The sequence below is a fragment of the Scyliorhinus torazame genome, chromosome 9, assembly GCF_047496885.1.
Source record: "Scyliorhinus torazame isolate Kashiwa2021f chromosome 9, sScyTor2.1, whole genome shotgun sequence".
NCBI lineage: Eukaryota > Metazoa > Chordata > Chondrichthyes > Carcharhiniformes > Scyliorhinidae > Scyliorhinus > Scyliorhinus torazame.
The window spans coordinates 240,219,599-240,237,675 of NC_092715.1; the positions used below are offsets into that span (position 1 = coordinate 240,219,599).

The window sequence follows — 18,077 nt, forward strand, 5'->3', positions numbered from 1 at the left end:
CTTATACCCGATTCTCTTGAGCTGAGACACACACACACAGATAAAGAAAAAGCTTACAGCTGGTTTAGAGTGTGGCACCAAACGTGAGACTGATGGGAGGAGGCTGCTTGTGTGTGTGTATATATATATATGTGCGTGTGTGTCTGGTTTAACAATTCTTGTAAAGTCGTGCAGGCATTTGGTTTGTGGACAGGCTGCCTTGATGTTGTAACTCCAGTTGTGTGTGTGTGTGTGTGTGGAGACTTGAGTGTGGAGCACTGATGTGCCTGACGTCAACGGACTGACCTCTTCCCCCTCCTTCCAGAGAGTCTGGGAGATTTCAGAGACTGGGAGAGAGAGGTTGGGAATGAGTGAGTGAGTGAGGAGAGATCCTGGAGAGAAGCGGCGCCCGCTTGCTCTTTTTTAAAAAAATAATAAAAAGGGAATCATATCTGGAGATCTATCTATCTATGTCTATATATGAAGCCTAGGATCCGCACGGGCGCAGCAGTGAGAGGAGCGGACACGCTGGGGGATTCCTGGGCGCACTTTTGAGCGCTGTCACCCACTCCCTCCCTCCTCACCCGCCCCCCACCCCCCCTCCCCACCACCACACACACACACACAATCTCCTCTAGAGACATCTTCCAATTTGAGAGAGAGAGGGAGCGAGAGAGGAGACTATTCCGCCGGAGCTCTCCTTCCCGCCCGGGTGGTGTTGCCGTGGGAGCTGCGAGCCGCTTCGATGTTGGATTACTCGGGGGGGCCGGAGCCCGCGGCACTGGATTAAAGGCGGGCAGGAGTCATGTCCGGGTGCAGCGGCTGCGACTGACGGGAGAGCGGGCAATGCTGAGGTAAACCCCCCTCCCCCCCTCTTCTCTTCACCCGCCTTCCTCACCCCCACCCCAACCCCTCCCACCCCATTTTATTCATAACCCCAACAAACAGCATCTTTCTCCCCCACCCCTCCCAATGTGTCTGTTTGCATCGCTGTGGCTTTGTCCGGAGTTGGAAATCTGTCTGCTGAATGAAGCTGTGATGGGAGGAGGGCGAGAGCTTGATTTATTCCGCTGTTTAAAAGAGACGAAGCGAAAAGTGCAAAAACACCAAAACTGTCCTGAAAATACCCGCGTCTCCCTGTGTGTCCGTGTCCCTGGCATGAGGAAGAGGGTATATATATTTTTGACGCCCCCCCCTCCTCCCCCACCCACTGAGAAAATCCAGAGGGTTCAGGAGACGGATTTGAAACTCCCCGAGCTTTACTGGGATTTTCTCAGGACAAATCCCAGCGGCGCCCAGATAGATATCTCTCCCCTTCTCTCTTTTGTTTGCAACTGGAAGCACTTTTTTTTACACGTTAAACTGCAGCCGGGGACGAGGTGGTATTGTTTTCGATAAGGGCGGACTGGGGGGATTATACATTTCTCACAGTCGCTTCACTCTCCCTCACCGCGTTATTTGAATGTGTTCCTTATCCTTCCCCTCTGCGTTCAGAACTCTTGTCCGCGGATTTCGCAGGCCAGCGGGAAAGGAGGGGTTAAAAGGGAGCCAGCCGACTTTCAGTGAAAGTGATGTGGCCGGAGTGCTGGGGGGGGGGGGAGGAGAGGGAACGGGGTGGTGAGGAGGGGGGAGGGGGAGGAGAGGGACGGGAGTGGGGATGAGGGGAGGGAGAGGAGGGGGGTAGTGGGGGTGAGGAGAGGGGAGGGGGCGGAGAGGGGGTAGTGGGGGTGAGGAGTGGGGGGGAGAGGGGGGTAGTGGGGGTGAGGAGAGAGGGTGGTCAGGAGAGGGGAGAAAGGAGGGGGAGGGGAGAGGGAGTTGGGGTGAGGGGAGGGGGGGAGGGGACACCCCATTCTCCTCAAGTTAGGACCCTCAGCTCAGATTTCCCATTTGTCAAGGAGCATTAACACGGCTGGATTCTTAGTTTCTGTGACAACCATTATGTTGTAACAGTATGTTTCCACAGGCATGTACTCGTCCAGTGACTGGTGGCAGGAGGGAATTATTAATTGTTGCATGCGACGGGCATCCTTTTTGTTGTTGTTCCCTCTCTGGAAACAAACTAACACATTTCGAGTCGAGGTAGAGGACACATCGCACAGCAGTCTCCCCCCATCGATGGATAAACTTCTCCCTCGTTCACCTAGACCGAGCTGGCTCACACTCCCCCAGTGCAGGGGCACCTCAAAACGTGGCCAAAGGGCCAGTTTGCTGGCTGTTTGGCGTGAGCTGTGTTGCACTGAGACTGGAGCGATCCCCTCCCTTCGGCCAGTTGGCCGTTCTGCCTGCTGTCTGTCAGCGAGTGAAGCGCTGAAGCCGGCTGTTGAGCCGCTAGAGGGGCCTGTCTACAGTCACTGCAAACACTCCCCGTTAAATCGCTCCACCAACCTCTTCCTGCAGCTTCACCAGACGCCAACTTAACTCTGCTAACTTTCCCTAAACATGACCTGGGGCTATTTTAAACATTAAAAAAAAGAGTTAGATGCCATTTGCTTCCATACTACTTCATCTGTATTGGCAATTTTGTGCAGCTTCCAAGTCCTCATACTCGACCAGTTAAATACTAATGTACAGAATACTATTTAAAAAAAATAAACAGCTGCTCTGTACAGGCACAGATTATTTTGATATCATGAAATTCATTTGAGGAATTTTGCATTTCCATAAATACGTGGCCTTTTAACTTGCTCTCTGTTTATTTTGTCCTGGACAAAGATAAAGGGGAAGTCCCCTGCCTGTGAAAATATGCACAGATGTAAAAGATTGAATGCTCTTCTGAACATAAAAAAAATACCGAATCCTCTGACTTTGGTCATTCCAATCGCGTATAGAGGGACTGTCGCTTTTACCTGAATACTGCAGGCAACTGTTGACAGCTTTGTGGCAATTTGGATTTAATTGCAAGCGATTTAATTTAAGTGATCAGGAAAATGTGACTCAGTGAATAATTGTGCCGTTACACTATTGATTATCCTGGAATTCTGTGTCTCATTTTTTTTTAAAGTGAAGTTTTTTTATATCAATTTTTGCCGACTGCACCTTTTCTGTGCTTACTCTTAATTAACTAGTCTCAGCATTGCAAAAATGGTTTTAACAGCTGTAAGGTTTACCTGTGAGAAGGTACAAATTAAACATTGACTGTATCTTAAGTGTGATTGTGACGTTGAAAAAAAACCTTTCTTCTTCTCAACATCTTTATTCATGGTATCTATTTTTTAATCTGGTTACAGATGGTTAGTGGTAGCTTTCAGAATTGAGCAAATCAATGTTAGTGAATCAACTGCATACCTTCCTAAATGATTAACTACAACCATCGGATTGGAATCAAGTCAGCGTTTTAAAAATATTCGCTCATGAATTATCAATGATTTACAATTCCAGAGTGAAAACTATTACCCCTGACCGGCTAGACTGAAAGATTCTCTGTGACAGATATACAGTAACATGGAAATTTGGCGATGAATTTTTGGAGCTGCTGAAGTTTGCCTTCTGTACCCACTTGACCAAGGGCTCAGCATGGAATCCAGAAGTTACATTTCGATATCTGTAACACTTTTGTAAAGAGTATAGCCTAATGTTTCCAAGAAAGGGATTGGTAGAAGGCAGCTTTGAACAAGAAAGGTAAAGTATGAACAATGAATTTCCTGGAGAGCTGCTAGCATTGTGTTTGTGTCCCGTGTGTTCTGTTTTGGTTTGACCGAGGCAAATGCTATTTTGAATCTAAGTGGCGTTCAATGAATGAAGTGTCTGTAACACCGTGTTTGCACTGAGTATTATTTTTCTCCTTGATTGATAAATGTTTTGGTGGGTGGAGCCTGCAGAGACATTCAAGGTTAATAACACATGCTAATTCCTATTCTGCTCCCCCTTGCTCCATTTCTATCCTTTTGTAATTGCTTCTATTTTCCTTCGTGCACAGTTTTCCTCAACATTATTTTTGCTGGTTTTCTGATAGAAGATCGTTCTGACAAAAAATCTTATTCCCTTGAGAAGGAACTTGCTCCAGTGCAACGTTCTGGGAACTTTTCATTTTCTAAATATTATGAATTTTTAACCCCCTCCATCGAAATGTGCCTCCATCTAAATCAGAGAAATTAAGCCAGTGATGAATAGTACCAAAGCGTCACCAGTTTGGTAACAATTATATTTTATTTTTTAAAAAGCATAAAGTGAATAAGGTTCAGTAAAAATGGATTATCAAATCGATATGAACAGTTAAACTTTCATCTTGTGTTTTAAAAGGGGCCTCAAGCATCGAGTTCAAAAATAGCAACAAATGTCAACATTTTCTCCTACTGAAATAAGTCAGTGGGTAAAGTGCAAGGCCGAATGCCTCTTTAATTAGAACATTGTTCTGTACATAGTGAGACCTTGTGCAATGAAAGAGTTAAGTGCAGCACTAGCCTTCTTATGCAAAATAATTTTGGTTTAAACCAGGAACTGTCAAACTCAAAAGGGTCTGTTGACTTTTGAAGATAGAAATAACAATTGGTTAATAATGCCTTTGCGGATCAAGATTTGTGCCTGGTAAAAGTAAATGTGCCAAATGCACCCTCGTCTCACTATTAGGAAATGCTACATGGTCCTCAAGTAAACTACTGTTCGCTCATTTATCTCTGAATTTAAATCATGCATCAACCTTGTTGGTCCAAAGTTCTTTCCATAATGTTGATTGTTAGTATTCAATGATTGACAGAAACAACTAAGCTCAACTTTATATTTACAGTATAATAGCAGGTTTATGTTAAGAGGTATTGGCAAAAAAAGACTTGCATATATAGAAATGTTGCCTGACTTCATGTTGAATATATTACATTACCACCAGATGATTAGAGGAGGTTGATCTGAGATAAATTACTGGAGCTTATTTTAACCTACGAAATAGATATGTGTACATTCAGAATTCGCTCCTGCACGTTTGTGCGATTTTATAATTCTTGAATTGTAAAATGTAAGTATTAGTTGTTCCTGTTAATTGACACATCCTGCTGTTCAACAGCGCCCAGTTACAAAAAATAGCTGTTCAGCTTTTGCCACATGCAGCTGTCTGTCTTGGAAAGGTTCGGTTTCATAAGTGATGATGAATGCTGGATGCGTGTAGCCAGTTGTGAGGTTTGCATGGAGGTCAGTAGTAACGATGTAGATTAGGAATTACTGGCGATCTTTCGGGCAGTGGTGAATGAGGTGTCTTGAAAATGTGTATAAATCTCTTGATTATTGGGCGTTGTGAAAATCAGTGACTTGGTCCGGAAATCAATCAAGCAAGTTGTGAATAATAGACTGATTCGGGGTCTTCAAGGAAGACTTTTTTGTCCGCTCAAATCATCAAACGTGTTTTGCTTGTTGAAACATTTAGCTTGCCAATTAAGCAATAATAAAGGCTTTACCTGCTCTGTGATTGGTGAAAACTTGTGAAAACTTATGATAACAGGTAAATCGTATATTTTTCTTCAGGAGACAGCAGTGGCCGTTCTGTGTCTCGGTATTAATTGAATGGGATTCTCTGTGAGGCTGGTATGAATATATTGGAACAGTGCACATGATCGTACCTGTATATAATGAAACACCTTATAAGCAAAATGAGATTGAGAAATATTTGTTTATATCAGGGTTATTTTAAAGTGATTCCTCCAATGTGATTAGATGAGTTTTTTTTTTAAAAGGTTAAAGAATATTGTGGACCTTAGAATTGTTTTGTGTGTGTGTGATTGGTGACCTGGGTCTGCATTTGACCCAGCTCATAAGAATAGCTGCTAATTATCCTTCACAGTTGGAGGAGCCTGCACAGTACTAAATCAATTGGTTTGGCCATGTAAGTGCCGAACGTTGCAGCCATGGACGATCTTAATGTTCTGTTGACCAAAAAAATACATCAATTCGATAAAACTAAGCGTCCCTTTCGGAATGGGCAATAGGGAGTCCTCCCAGTTAACGGGGGGTTTCTGTAGATACAAGCAGTGATGGTGGAAACACACCGCATCACTAGGAGAGTCAGGTTACAGAGAGCTTGTGGCTTTCTCTCTCTCTCTCTCCCCACACCCCCTTTTCTAAGACAGTACACTGATGGCTGTTCTCCAGTACCTTTTAGTTAATTGAAATACTGGTCTGAAACAGGCTGTTTGTTTTCCTACACTTCAGTACAAGCATATTGACATTTAAATGGCTTAACTGTTTCCTGGATAGTGGCTGGTCTAAATTATGGACAGCTTTCTATTAATAAAAAAACACATTGGTGCAATTACTAATAAGCATGTACCTCTAATTCCACCTCCCAAAACAATGTTTTTGAGATACACAGAAAATCATTTTTTGAAGATATGGGTAGGCTGGTCAAGTTAGTTTCAGAGTCGTTCTGGAGGGCATGCCAGAAGAGATGCTTGTTCAACCATTTCTAACTGCTTATTTATACAAGAACTATACTTGAAAGTCTAAGTATAAGGTTCAGAGACTAACTAAATTTAGCAGTGATTTTAACATTTGGTTAAAGAGCAGAAGGAAGAACAATAAATTTGTTTTGTTCCTTTTACCCTGTGGGCACAGTCTTTTTAAATGTTTCATTAATTATCATGTTCTGTTTTCTTTAATTTATGCTAATGTCAGGTGCCATGGGTTTCTAATATGACTTGACACTAATGGGGTTAATGTTTATTTTTTAACTTGGATTCTTAGTCAGGCCGAAGCAAAGGTTTCAATGAACAACTTAAAATGGAGCTCAATCTACCCAGTAAATTTAGTTTTTAAGGGGAATTAAACCCCAGTGGGGAAGTCATTCCTTTTAGTGCGTTGCCTGCTCCTCTGGCTGGTTAATTACTGCAAAGATTTCCTGGCTTTTTCCTTCTCCTCTGGCTGTTGCATTCTCTGGTTGCTTAGGTCACCAGGGATCCGGTGACATCTTTTTCTTGCTATACATATTGGATAAATGATGGGCTTGCAGTTTCTGTGTAATTCCTGTCCCCATTACATCATTCTCTTTTAACTGATGAAACTGCGGAGGATGGTGCTGCGAAGAAACAATGATTGTTGTTTCTCCACCAGTTCTCAACGGGGAAGCAAGCTGGAGTATCAAACTAAGCCAAAGAAGGTTTGAGCAGTGAATGAAACAGAGAAGAAATGATCAATGAATCTATGAGATATTAAAAATGGTCAGTGGTTGGAATGCGCTGAAGATATTTTAGGTGCTTATTAGGTGACTCATTAGGAATGGTATAGGTATAGTAAAATTTTGTGACAGACTCAGCCAATTTGAAATATCTTGAAGTCATAAAGTTTTCATGACTCCTTCATTTGCTGTACCTAAATTGTAACAGAAATTCGGAAAATAAATCCGCAGAATCCCCTCGTCAAATTTTTGTAATGGGGACTTGAAGTGTAAATTCCCTTCACAAAGTTGTTCAAATGCCCTCAAAGTGACCAGTTGTTCAAGTGAAATCTTTCTCGCAGATAGTGGAGTGGCAAAAATGTATTCTGCTCTCAAGAGAACAAACAGAAATTGTTGAACTCTCCATCCCATTCCTCCTGAGGAGCTGGCAGCAATGCAAGTAATGTTGCCAAGAACTGATAGCTAGGCCCGTTTTTGGGGAGTTACTAAAACAAAATCTTCCTCCTCCCAGCTTTTTGTGAAAGCTGACCCAAAGCGTGAGCCCTTCCCATGTGCCACCAGCCCCCCGCCCATCCTCCCCCCCCCCCGCCCCCCCACCTCCAACCAATTGGGAAACTCAGGTCTTTTCCTGCCTTAGTCACTGCAAGGGTGGCACTGCTGCCTCACAGCGCCAGGGACCTGGGTTCAATTCCGGCCCCTGTCTGTGCGGAGTCTGCACGTTCTTCCCGTGTCTGCGTGAATTTCCTCCGGGTGCTCCAGTTTCCTTTCACAGTCCAAAGATGTGCAGGTTGGGTTGATTGGCCACGCTAAATTGTCTTTTAGTGTCCAGGGATGCGCAGGTTAGGCTCTGGGTTGCAGGGGTAGAGCAGGATGAACGGGGGAGTGAAAATGGGTAGAGTGCTCATTGGAAGGGTCAGTGCAGACTCGATGGGCTGAATGGCCTCCTTCTGTACTGTAGAGATTCTATGAATCAGCACAAAATATTGAAAGTTCAGAGTAGAAAAATAATTTCTGACAACAGAGATTGAGAAATAGACTCTCTCCCCAGGCTTACTCTGCTCACCTTGCTGACTTAATTGAATATCTGTGCAGCACCCTCCTTCCCACTGTAAGGACATGTTGGGTCTAATCAAGCGTTAGTAGACACCCTCACTCACTGGCTGGAATCGTATGGCCCCAGGAGATGGGGGAGCTAATAAATACACATGGGGCTGATCCAACACCGTGGCGTATTTTACTGCTTTCTATAATTAAGCACCCATTTTGGGCTATTTAATGGTGGCATTGGCATTTTGACAGATCCCCCCCCAATACCACTATGTAAGGAGGCCATCGGATAAATGAGCGAGGCCTTTTCGTGGCAGCCTGGGGGAAAGGTTTCTAGAATCAGAGGGGGCTGCAGGCAGGTGGGGCAACTCCTACTGCCCCAACAATCGTCCTGGAGGGGCTTCCCATCCAGCAATCGGCCCTTTGATTATTTTAAATTTTGCCGTCTCCTGCCTGCTGTCGGCCCGAGTCTCCCGCCTGCCTCAGCAATCGCCATCTCTCCCGGTGGTTGCCGTTAATAAAACTTGATCCAGGTCCTGCTGCCGACTGAAGCAGACATGCATCTCCACCATTCGACCCACCGCCTGCTTCGGACCTAGGTAGTAGGACCACTGCTGCCTCTGAAAAATTCAAACCATTCAGTGACAGAAAGCCACTTCAGGCGTATGAAAGATTAAGACAGCACCCTCCTATCCACCCCCCACCCAGCTCCCAACACCACCCCAAACTCGGAAATTAAATTCCATATTTAAACAAAGAAAAATACCCCAATCATTTATATTGTTGGATTGCCAATGAAAAGATAGAGGATTGTGAATAGGTAACTGTTGGAATGGTAAAAATTCCAGTTTAACATTTTAAAAGTGCGTTCAGAGTTTGGGCTTGTTATCCTGTTAGCCTTGACTCTCAATTGGTTTTTGGAAACTAGGTTTCGAGCCTAGTGATGGCCTGGAGCCCCAGTGCACCAATTAAGCGATGTTGCTGCACTTTAGAGGAGGTAGACAACACATGGAAACTAAACCAGCTTCCCACTGGACCACTGCTAAAGGCATTTTAATTTCCCTTCCAAAAACAAATTCAATTTATTGAAAAGACTGAGTCATGCAGCCCAGGAGGTCTCCTGGTGTTTGACACTGGTTCCTTGCTTGGAAGCTTGGTGACAGGCCGGGCAGCTGCGAAGGCACTCCAGCTGGGCCTCAGTGGCCACAGGTTGGAAGGTGGGAAAAATTATTCATCGATTTTGCCACTGAACACAGCGCAGTAATCCTATTGGAAAGTGTGCGCGAGGATATCGGGTGAGAAAGGACAAATCCTGGCTTCGATTTGTCAGAAAACTGTTCAATTATGAGTGACTTTCACTGTAAATGGAAAACAGATACTCTAGTGTTCAGCAAGCACCTATGTTCTAGCATAGTTCAAGAAAGGAAGCAACAAATCTGGGAAGAAATCACTAGTGCATTTGTTAGAAATGAAGAAAAGGTGTGATGTTCTTTTTCTGATATAGAGAAAGGCTGTAGGAAAGGAAAGCTGGCTAAACAGAAAGCAGCTGCAGTGTTTAATGATTTTTATGGCTTAAATTTTTTAAGTTTAAAAAAAACTTTTCTCTATGCTTGAATAGTTTTATTACTGTAATGTTCAGCTTTTTTCAGCTTCGTGATGTGAAAACAGAAAGCTTTCACAAAAACGGCTTGCCCTAGGAGCTTGCAAATTGCTGGCGCAGTCAAAAGTCTCAGGGCTAAATAGAAGATCATACATCTTTTTTTTCTTTTAACTGTTATCTGTGTCCAAACATTCCTTTGAACATCCCTCAGAATAAATTCTCTTTTACTGAAGTGCATCAAATCGCAGTTCTAATATGTTTTATTTTAAAAATGACAACCGAGTTAAATGGCTTTTATTCCTTGACAGAAATAATGGTAAAGTAAATTCATGAGGCACCTTATGACTTGCTGCTGGCAAAAGTGTCGCATCAGAAATGAAAAAAAAATTCAAGACTTATGGATGGTAATGGAGTTATTGCATTGCTTTACAAGAGATCATGGGTACATGAAAATGGTAACACAGAAACAGGAATAGGCCTCTTCTGCCATTCAACAAGATCATGGCTAATTGCCCCATATCCTTTAATACATCTGGTTATCGAAAATCTAGTCACCTCTATTTTAACATTGATAGCTGATAAATATCCAGTGGGATCTTCCGGTCATTGCAAGATCCCACTGACAGCGACCAGCTGCCCGGTGACGGAGGATGCGGGCAAAGGAAATCCCGTTGATAGCGACAGCCAATGGCGGGCCGCCTCTGCTACTGCAAAGCACGTCTCTGCCACTGACGCCTATGGGAAATCCCGCCCATTGTATCATTTGTCATTTGTGGAAGAGAGCTCTGAACATTTGCCATCCTATGCATGAATAAGTATTTGATAATTTCACCCTGGAAAGTTCTACTTCTGGATCTATTTTTTACGTTATGCCCTTAATCCTGGACTCCTCAACTAGCGGGAATAGCTTCTCCCAATCCACTCTCTTTCTTCCACTTATGCTTGTAATTGCTCCTTTTAAATCGGCATAAAAACACTAGGTTGTGCTGGATAGATTTTAATGTAAGGAAGACTTATATGCTGACAATAATTTTATTCCGCTGCAAATTCTCTTCCATTTCTTCCCTTCCTTTAAATATTTAAGCGTCCTTAGATACCTCACCCAAATGGCCATTATTCATGTCTGAACCTTGGCTATGAGGATTTGCCAGTTATTTGATTCTGAGGCATTTCATGGATGAGCCTTTCCCCTTGTGGCGTCCACAAATGTCCACTTCTAGCAGGGTCAGTGGAGAGCAAGCAGGGGCAATACACCTGGATGATTTGTCTTTCACTACCCCCGAGAGATGGGAGGCTGATTAAGATCAGCAAACTGTCTGTTGACTTAGCATTGAATTGGAGGCCTTCCTGCCCTGAGTTGTTTGGTGGATGGCTGCAATGAGTCATCAAGGGACCCTCAACACTTCTCTTTGTGAACAAAAGTTTGCACGCCATGAATGTTTCTATTCACTGTCAGTTACATTGCTGAAGAAGGATGGCTACAATGGAATCCTGCCAGTCGATAGTAAATTGCAATAGTTTGTGGCTGCTTGCCAATGCTTCATTTGTTATTTACTAAGTACTTATCAATTAAATTGGTACTTGGAAGTTTTACATGTGTAAACTAAGGTAAATACATTGGCAAAGTAATAAATTGAATTTCATTAAAGAATGAATGGAGAAAGATCCTTAAGAATAGAAGGCTGATTGGGCTTTAATTTTTGCAGTAATTTCCTGGAAAAGTGGTGCCCAAAGTGTCAGCTAAAAGAGGCAAAGTAAGTTAAACTTGTTGTTTGGCTGAAATGGACTGTGTGGCCCTGTTAGCACCCTTGAAAATTCAGTAGCTAAATACGTTATGTGGTCTGGCACCGAGCATTATAAATCAAGATGTTTCAAGTTTTTATCACTGATCAGTGAGCTGAGGGAGAGAGAGTTCAGGACACCCATCTATGTTTTGGGAGGGGCCCAGTGATCAGGCAGTTGATCTCTTTGGTGGTGGGGGAGGCAAGGTCAGTGATCTATGTTTGGAAGGGGTGATTGTGAGGACGAACAGGCCGGTGATCTATGTTTGGGGACGGGGACGGGTTGCGGCGGGGGAGATGTGGGGGGTATCAGACCGGCGATCCATGTTTTAAGAGAGGGGGAGAATCAGGCTGGCCATCTATGTTCGGGAGTGGGGGGGAGCGTCTTTAATTTCAGTTTGAGTTTGGCCACCCTTTTGATCTCTGTGAAGCTAGGTTTGTCGGCATGTTTATGAAAAACATTAGGCTCGGCCCGGCCCTCACAATGAGCATCACAAAACATGCCCCCACCCCTCAAAAGATATGGCAAACCATGGGAAGATCTAGTCAGGAAACCTGCCTGTTTCTCTAGAGAGGAACATGCTGGTTTTCTGACTGAGCCTGCCATTTTGGAGGGAAAATTCTGCCCATTCTGTCTCTCATGATCTCAATACATCCCACAGTGCTTCTGAATGAATGAATGAATGGCTTCTGCAACACAGTCAATGTTGTTATGCAGAAGAATGCCACAGTTAGTTGTGTGAATCAAGATCCAATTTCAGAAATGCTCAGATAATTGTTTTCGTTGGTAATATTGGTTGAAAAAACAAATATTGGTTTGGTCACCAAGCCACCATTTAATTTTTTTACACCAACTTGGGAGCTGTCACCTCTGAGAGCACCCCTTCAATACTGGACGGAATTGCCAACCTAGCGTCAGTTGACTGGAATGGTGCTTGAACCTGTATCATCTGACCCAGAGTGGGAACGTTGCCACTTAGACGAGGTTAGCACCTTCATGAAATGAAGGTCAAGCAATGGCACTGACGCTAAAATGGAGTAAAACCGGCAAATGCTACTAAACACTCGGTGTACAAGGCTCAAGCGAAAGTTATTTTTCTTTGTTATTATGTACGAACACAAAAGATAACTTTTTATACACCACTCACGTTATCTTTTTCTCGTGGTGATGTCTGGCTCACATGAACAGCTTTGCTTTGGATGTTTTTTCTTCAGAAATCAAAGTTATTCCACGACCTACAGGTTAATGTGCTGGTTTACACCTGTTTTGGAACAATGTCAATTTTAAAGGAATTTTCTTGTATAAAAGGCATCTTTAGTATTCTCTTGAGGGTGAAGATACCACATAAAGGCTTTCCAAAAGTAGTTTGGGTTTGAAAATTTTCTAATTATACTCTGCCACATTAAGAAAATTAGATCGATGTGAATTGGGCAGGAGCACTGCTCGTTCATTTGGCTGTAACGATATAACACCTCACACCACCAGCTGTGAACTCTGTTAGCAACCTAACATCTCGGGGTATTTCATACAAATCCTTGCATTCATTAGTTTTTCTGCTCTCTGCTTGCATTATTTGATGGATAAAGTCTATGTTCTGTGACAGACTCTGGGATCTATGAGTTTAATTTCCTCAGTGTGTTATATTTAGTGTACTGCTGAAATTTGCTGGAGAAATTTCTCTGTGCAACTTTAAGCAATAGGTTTAAATTGACTCATGACTCTTGAAATGTTGTAACCTATCTACATGGGTTAATTGGAGCAGTAAAATTTGCACCCAGAGGAAATTAAACCTGCTGCTGGAGGTTATACACCCATCTTCACTCACTTCAGCACCAGTGCAATGTGGCAGCAGTGTTAGCAATCAAGAAGATGTGCTTCAGGAATTTGCCAATATGTCTTTGGCAATGGGCTGGATTCTTCTGCCCCGCCCGCCGCAAGATCGCCACGGGCAGGGCACAGACCATGTAAAGGGCCATTTACCTCGGGTAGGGATTTCTGGTAGCAGGGCGGGTGCGGCTGGAGAATCCCGCCCACAACCTCCGAAACCAACACCTCCCATCACCTCGGAGGACAAGGGCAGTGGGTGTTTGGGATCACCAGCACTTGGAAGTTCCCCTCCAAGTCACACATCACCCTGACTTGGAAATATATCACCGTTCATTTACTGTCGCTGGGTCCAAATCCAGGAACTCCCTACTTAACAGCACTGTGGGAATAGTGACACCACACGAACTGCAGCAGTTAAAGAATCACAATCACCCTGGCAAGGATAACGAGGATTGGACAAAAAAATGTTGCCTTTACCAGTGACGTACGTGACCTGTGAATGAATAAATAAAACCAAACTTCGGCCAGTCGCCAACAAGAACATGACAGTCACCACTTAAGGGGGATTCACACTAATAACCAGCAGCATCCTTTTCCTTCAGACTGGATTATTTGCAGAAGCGACACTGTGATTGGTGATCTTGAATCAACTTGAATCAACACTGTCAAAATGTGTATGTTATTTGGAAGTTACTTCAATGTGACATATCTAATAGTCTTTGGCCTTCTGGGTTGACATCTCCATACTTTACTCCCATAATCAGCCAAAATGCAGTCATGCCCTGAAGCTACAGTTTGCTTAGGCTTCTGAGCATGTTTATTTTTCTGCTTGCTGTTTTTTTCTAGTTGCCTCAAAGAAAGTTAATTTGAACTGGCTCATTGTAGAGTTATTCCCCTGGTCAATCAGCATTGCTTTCTTTTTTAAAGAAAAATTGAATTTATTTAGTTTTTGCTTTTTTAATCTTCTGCCATGATTGCATCCTGTGTGGTGTGAAAAACAAACAAGAATCTTGTGTTGTCTGTGCATCAGCTGGAGTGGGTTGCATGCTGGTATTTTGTTAGAGTGCAAATAATCAGCTTAAAACACAATGATATAGAGCTGCACATAATAAAGCCACCATTTTAGAGATTACAGTTATCTTCAAAGGGCGTCCCAAAGTGCCCCTTCAGTACACTTGGTTCCTGGATCTCTGCTTGGGTAATGGCTGGAATGTTATAATTGATTTCCGCATTCCAGATGTAGCGGAGGGTCAGTCCAATTAGGATTCTCACTCCTGATTGCTATCTGAAGACGCTGACAGGTATTTGTCTGTGAAAGTCAGGCACCGACAAAATTGGGCTAGAATTAAATAAAAAGGGGGTGAGATGGAAAGCGGGCTGGCGATTTGCTATTGCCCTTTTACACAATTGTGCAAAGTCTAAATTTATCCAGGTGACTCCCGGAGAAAATAGGAAAAAAATATATAAGCCAAACAAAAGTTTGCAACATGCTTACTCCGAAAGATCTTGCACGAATCTCTGTTAATGTTTAGAACTTTATAGGAAATGTTTAATGATTAGCCTGAACAGTTCTCTACCCTCTTCGTTGTGCTTTGTATGTATTTCTCAACATTGAATAGCTGGTATTTGCTAAAATGTTTATTCACAGAAAATAAATGTTGTTTTGGGGGCGGGGGGATTGGGCCAGCATCGTTCTTTTTATTTGTACATTTTGATTGGAAAGATAAAGAAGCAGTATACTCCAGGTCGAGTATCCTTCATCTGTAAATCCGAAAACTGAACATATCCCAAAACTGCACTCTTTTTTTTTTTAACCTCATCGATCTTTAGCACGGGAAGTCTGTTTGTTTGTCAGCGCTGTTTACCGTGTGATTTTTGTGGTGAGCTTGTCAAAAATAAACTTAGTGCAGTTACCCTGTATTTATTAATCAATGCTACATTTTACTTTTCTAGCCATTTTATTTACTTTAAACAATAGCAAACCTAGGCTCAGGCTGTCGTAAGGTAGGTTTATATTTTTTATTTTTAAAAAAAAAATTTTTATTCTCCTTTTTCACATTTTCATCCAAATTTACACCCACCAACAAACTATCAACGGTAACAAATACAATGTCAGTCCCAATGCCAACAATTCCTCCCTCCCACCAACCCCCCCAGACAACCCTCAACATTTTAAATACAAACATCAAAGAAAAGGAATCAGGAGTCCATCATCCACCCATACAGAGTAACCAACGTAGACAGTCCAACCACCCCCCCCCCCCCCACGCCGCCGCCCCAACCCCTCCCCCTACTGTTCGATGTCATCCAACCCTTGAAAGTGCATAATAAACAAAGCCCATGAATTGTAGAAACCTTCCATTCTTCCCCTCAACTCAAACTTCACCTTCTCAAGTGTTAAAAATAGCAACAGATCGCCGTGCCAGGGCACAGGGTGATAAACTGACTTCCGCCCCAACAGGATCCACCTTCGGACGATCAGCGAGGCGAAGGCTAAAACATCAGCCTCCGCACCCGCTTCCAACCCCGGCTGATCTGATACCCTGAATATGGCCTCCAGAGGACCCGGCTCAAGCCTTATATGTACCACCTTCGAAATTACCCTGAATACCTCCCTCCAATACCCCTCCAGCTTTGGACAGGACCAAAACATATCAAGTAGTTTGCACCCCCCCCCCCCCCCCCCCCCCCCCCCCAACCCGGCCCACCCGCACCACATCATTCACAAACATCCTCTACCCCCTCAAAGAGTCTTTGTGAGGTGCGCCCTATACACCACCTTCAGCTGTATCAACCCCAACCTCACACACAAAGTTGAGGCATTCACCCTCTGGAGCATCTCACACCACAACCTCTCCTCCATGCCCTCTCCCAACTCGTCCTTCCACTTTGGCTTAATCCCCTCCAGCGGTGCCTTCTCTTCTCCCAGAATCCCTCCATTAATCGCCGACACCACCCCCTTCTCCATCCCCCTGTCGTCAGCACGTCCTCCAACAGTGTGGAGGCCGGCGCCATCGAAAATCTCCTTCGTGAAATCTCGGACCTGCATATATCTAAACATTTCCTCCTGCCCCAACCCATATTTCGTCCCCAGCTCCTTCAATCCCACAAACCGGTCCCCTAGAAACAAATCGTTTAATGCCCTAACTCCCTTCTCCTCCCATCTCTGAAAACTCCCATCCCATTTTCCTGGCTCAAATCTGAGGTTCCCCTGAATCAACGTTTCCCATGACCCGCTCACAGCCGAAAGTGCTGGCGCAACTGCCTCCGAATTTAATAATAATAATCTTTTATTGTCACAAGTATGAAGTTACTATGCAAAGCGCCTAGTCACCATAATCCGGCGCCTGTTCAGGTAAGCCGGTATGGGAATTGAACCTGTTCTGCATTACAAACCAACTGTCTAGCCGACTGAGCTAAACCGGATTCGCAACGTCGCTACTACTACCGGACTCCCTGAGTATTTCCCCGAGGCCATCGAGAGCGGCACTGTTACCAACACCCTCAGCCCAGACCCCCTACACAGACTCTCCTTCATTCTAACCCACTAGGAGTCCCTCCCCCCTCCTAACACAGCTCCTCACCTTCGTCGCATTGACCCCCCAGTCATAATATAGTAAATTCGGAAGACCCAACCCCCCTGACTGCCATCCTCCCTACAACAGCACCTTCCGAATCCTTGCCAACTTCCACCCCCCCCCCCCCAACTTCCACCCCCCCCCCCCCCCCCCCCCCCCCACCCATAGAAAAGAGGTAATCATTCTTTTCAACCTTGAAAAATGCCTTTGGCAGGAAGATCAGCAGGCACTGAAAAATAAACAAGAATCGAGGCAATACGTTCATTTTAATTGCCTGTACCTGATCTGCCAGCAACAGAGGGAGACCATCCCACCTTGTCAGATCAGCTTTCACCCTCCCCACCAGACTAGTAATGTTATACCTACGGTGCCCCTCCCCCCAATCCCATGGCACCTGCACCCCCAGATAGCTAAAGTGAGTCCTCGCCTTACAGAATGGTAGCCCCCATCCCTGCCCCCACCCCTGGCTGAGACACCTCAAAATATTCACTTTTATCTAAATTTAGTTTATATCCCGAAAAAGACCCAAACACTCGAAGCAGCTCCAATATGCCCCTCTTCGACACACTTGGTTCCGATACATACAACAGCGGGTTGTCCGCATACAAAGATACCCTATGCACTATCCTCTCCGCCCTTCCCCCCGCACTATCCCTTTCCACACCTCTGAACTCCTCATGCGATGGCCAGGGCTCAATCGCAAGCGAGAACAACAGCGGGGGAATCTCTGCCTGGTCCCACGGTGCAGAGCAAAATATCCCAAATTCATGTTATTCGTGTGAAAATGAAAAAAGGTAAATGCAAATCGCTTATTGTCACAAGTAGGCTTCAATGAAGTTACTGTGAAAAGCCCCTAGTCGCCACATTCCGGCACCTGTTCGGGGAGGCTGTTACAGGAATTTAACCCGCGCTGCTGGCCTGCCATGGTCTGCTTTAAAAGCCAGCTATTTAGCCCACTGTGCTAAACCAGCCCCTATTGTGGACACTCGCCCTCGGCTCCCTGTACAGCAGCCGTACCCAATCTACAAATCGTGGCTCAATCCCAAACCGCATCACAGCCGCCATCAAATACCCCCACTCTACTCGGTCAAACGCCTTCACGGCGTCTAATGCCACAACCTCCTCTGTCTCCATCCCCTCTGCCGGCGCCATAACCACATTCAATACC

General features: G+C 44.4%; 1 protein-coding gene across 26 annotated transcripts in view; it reads left to right on the plus strand.

The window, feature by feature from the left end:
- LOC140429768 (receptor-type tyrosine-protein phosphatase delta-like) overlaps window positions 1–18,077 on the plus strand; it is a 3,491,723-nt gene that overhangs the window by 2,620,385 nt on the left and 853,261 nt on the right. The window contains exon 1 of one of the 26 annotated variants that reach the window (XM_072517185.1): window positions 313–833. The exons of 24 other annotated variants lie outside the window; for them this stretch is intronic. The gene's annotated coding sequence lies outside the window, so the exon portion shown is untranslated. Of the gene's footprint in view, window positions 1–312; window positions 834–3,411; window positions 3,598–18,077 lie in introns of those variants that run through there. One more of the 26 variants, XM_072517186.1, reaches the window with a different exon arrangement.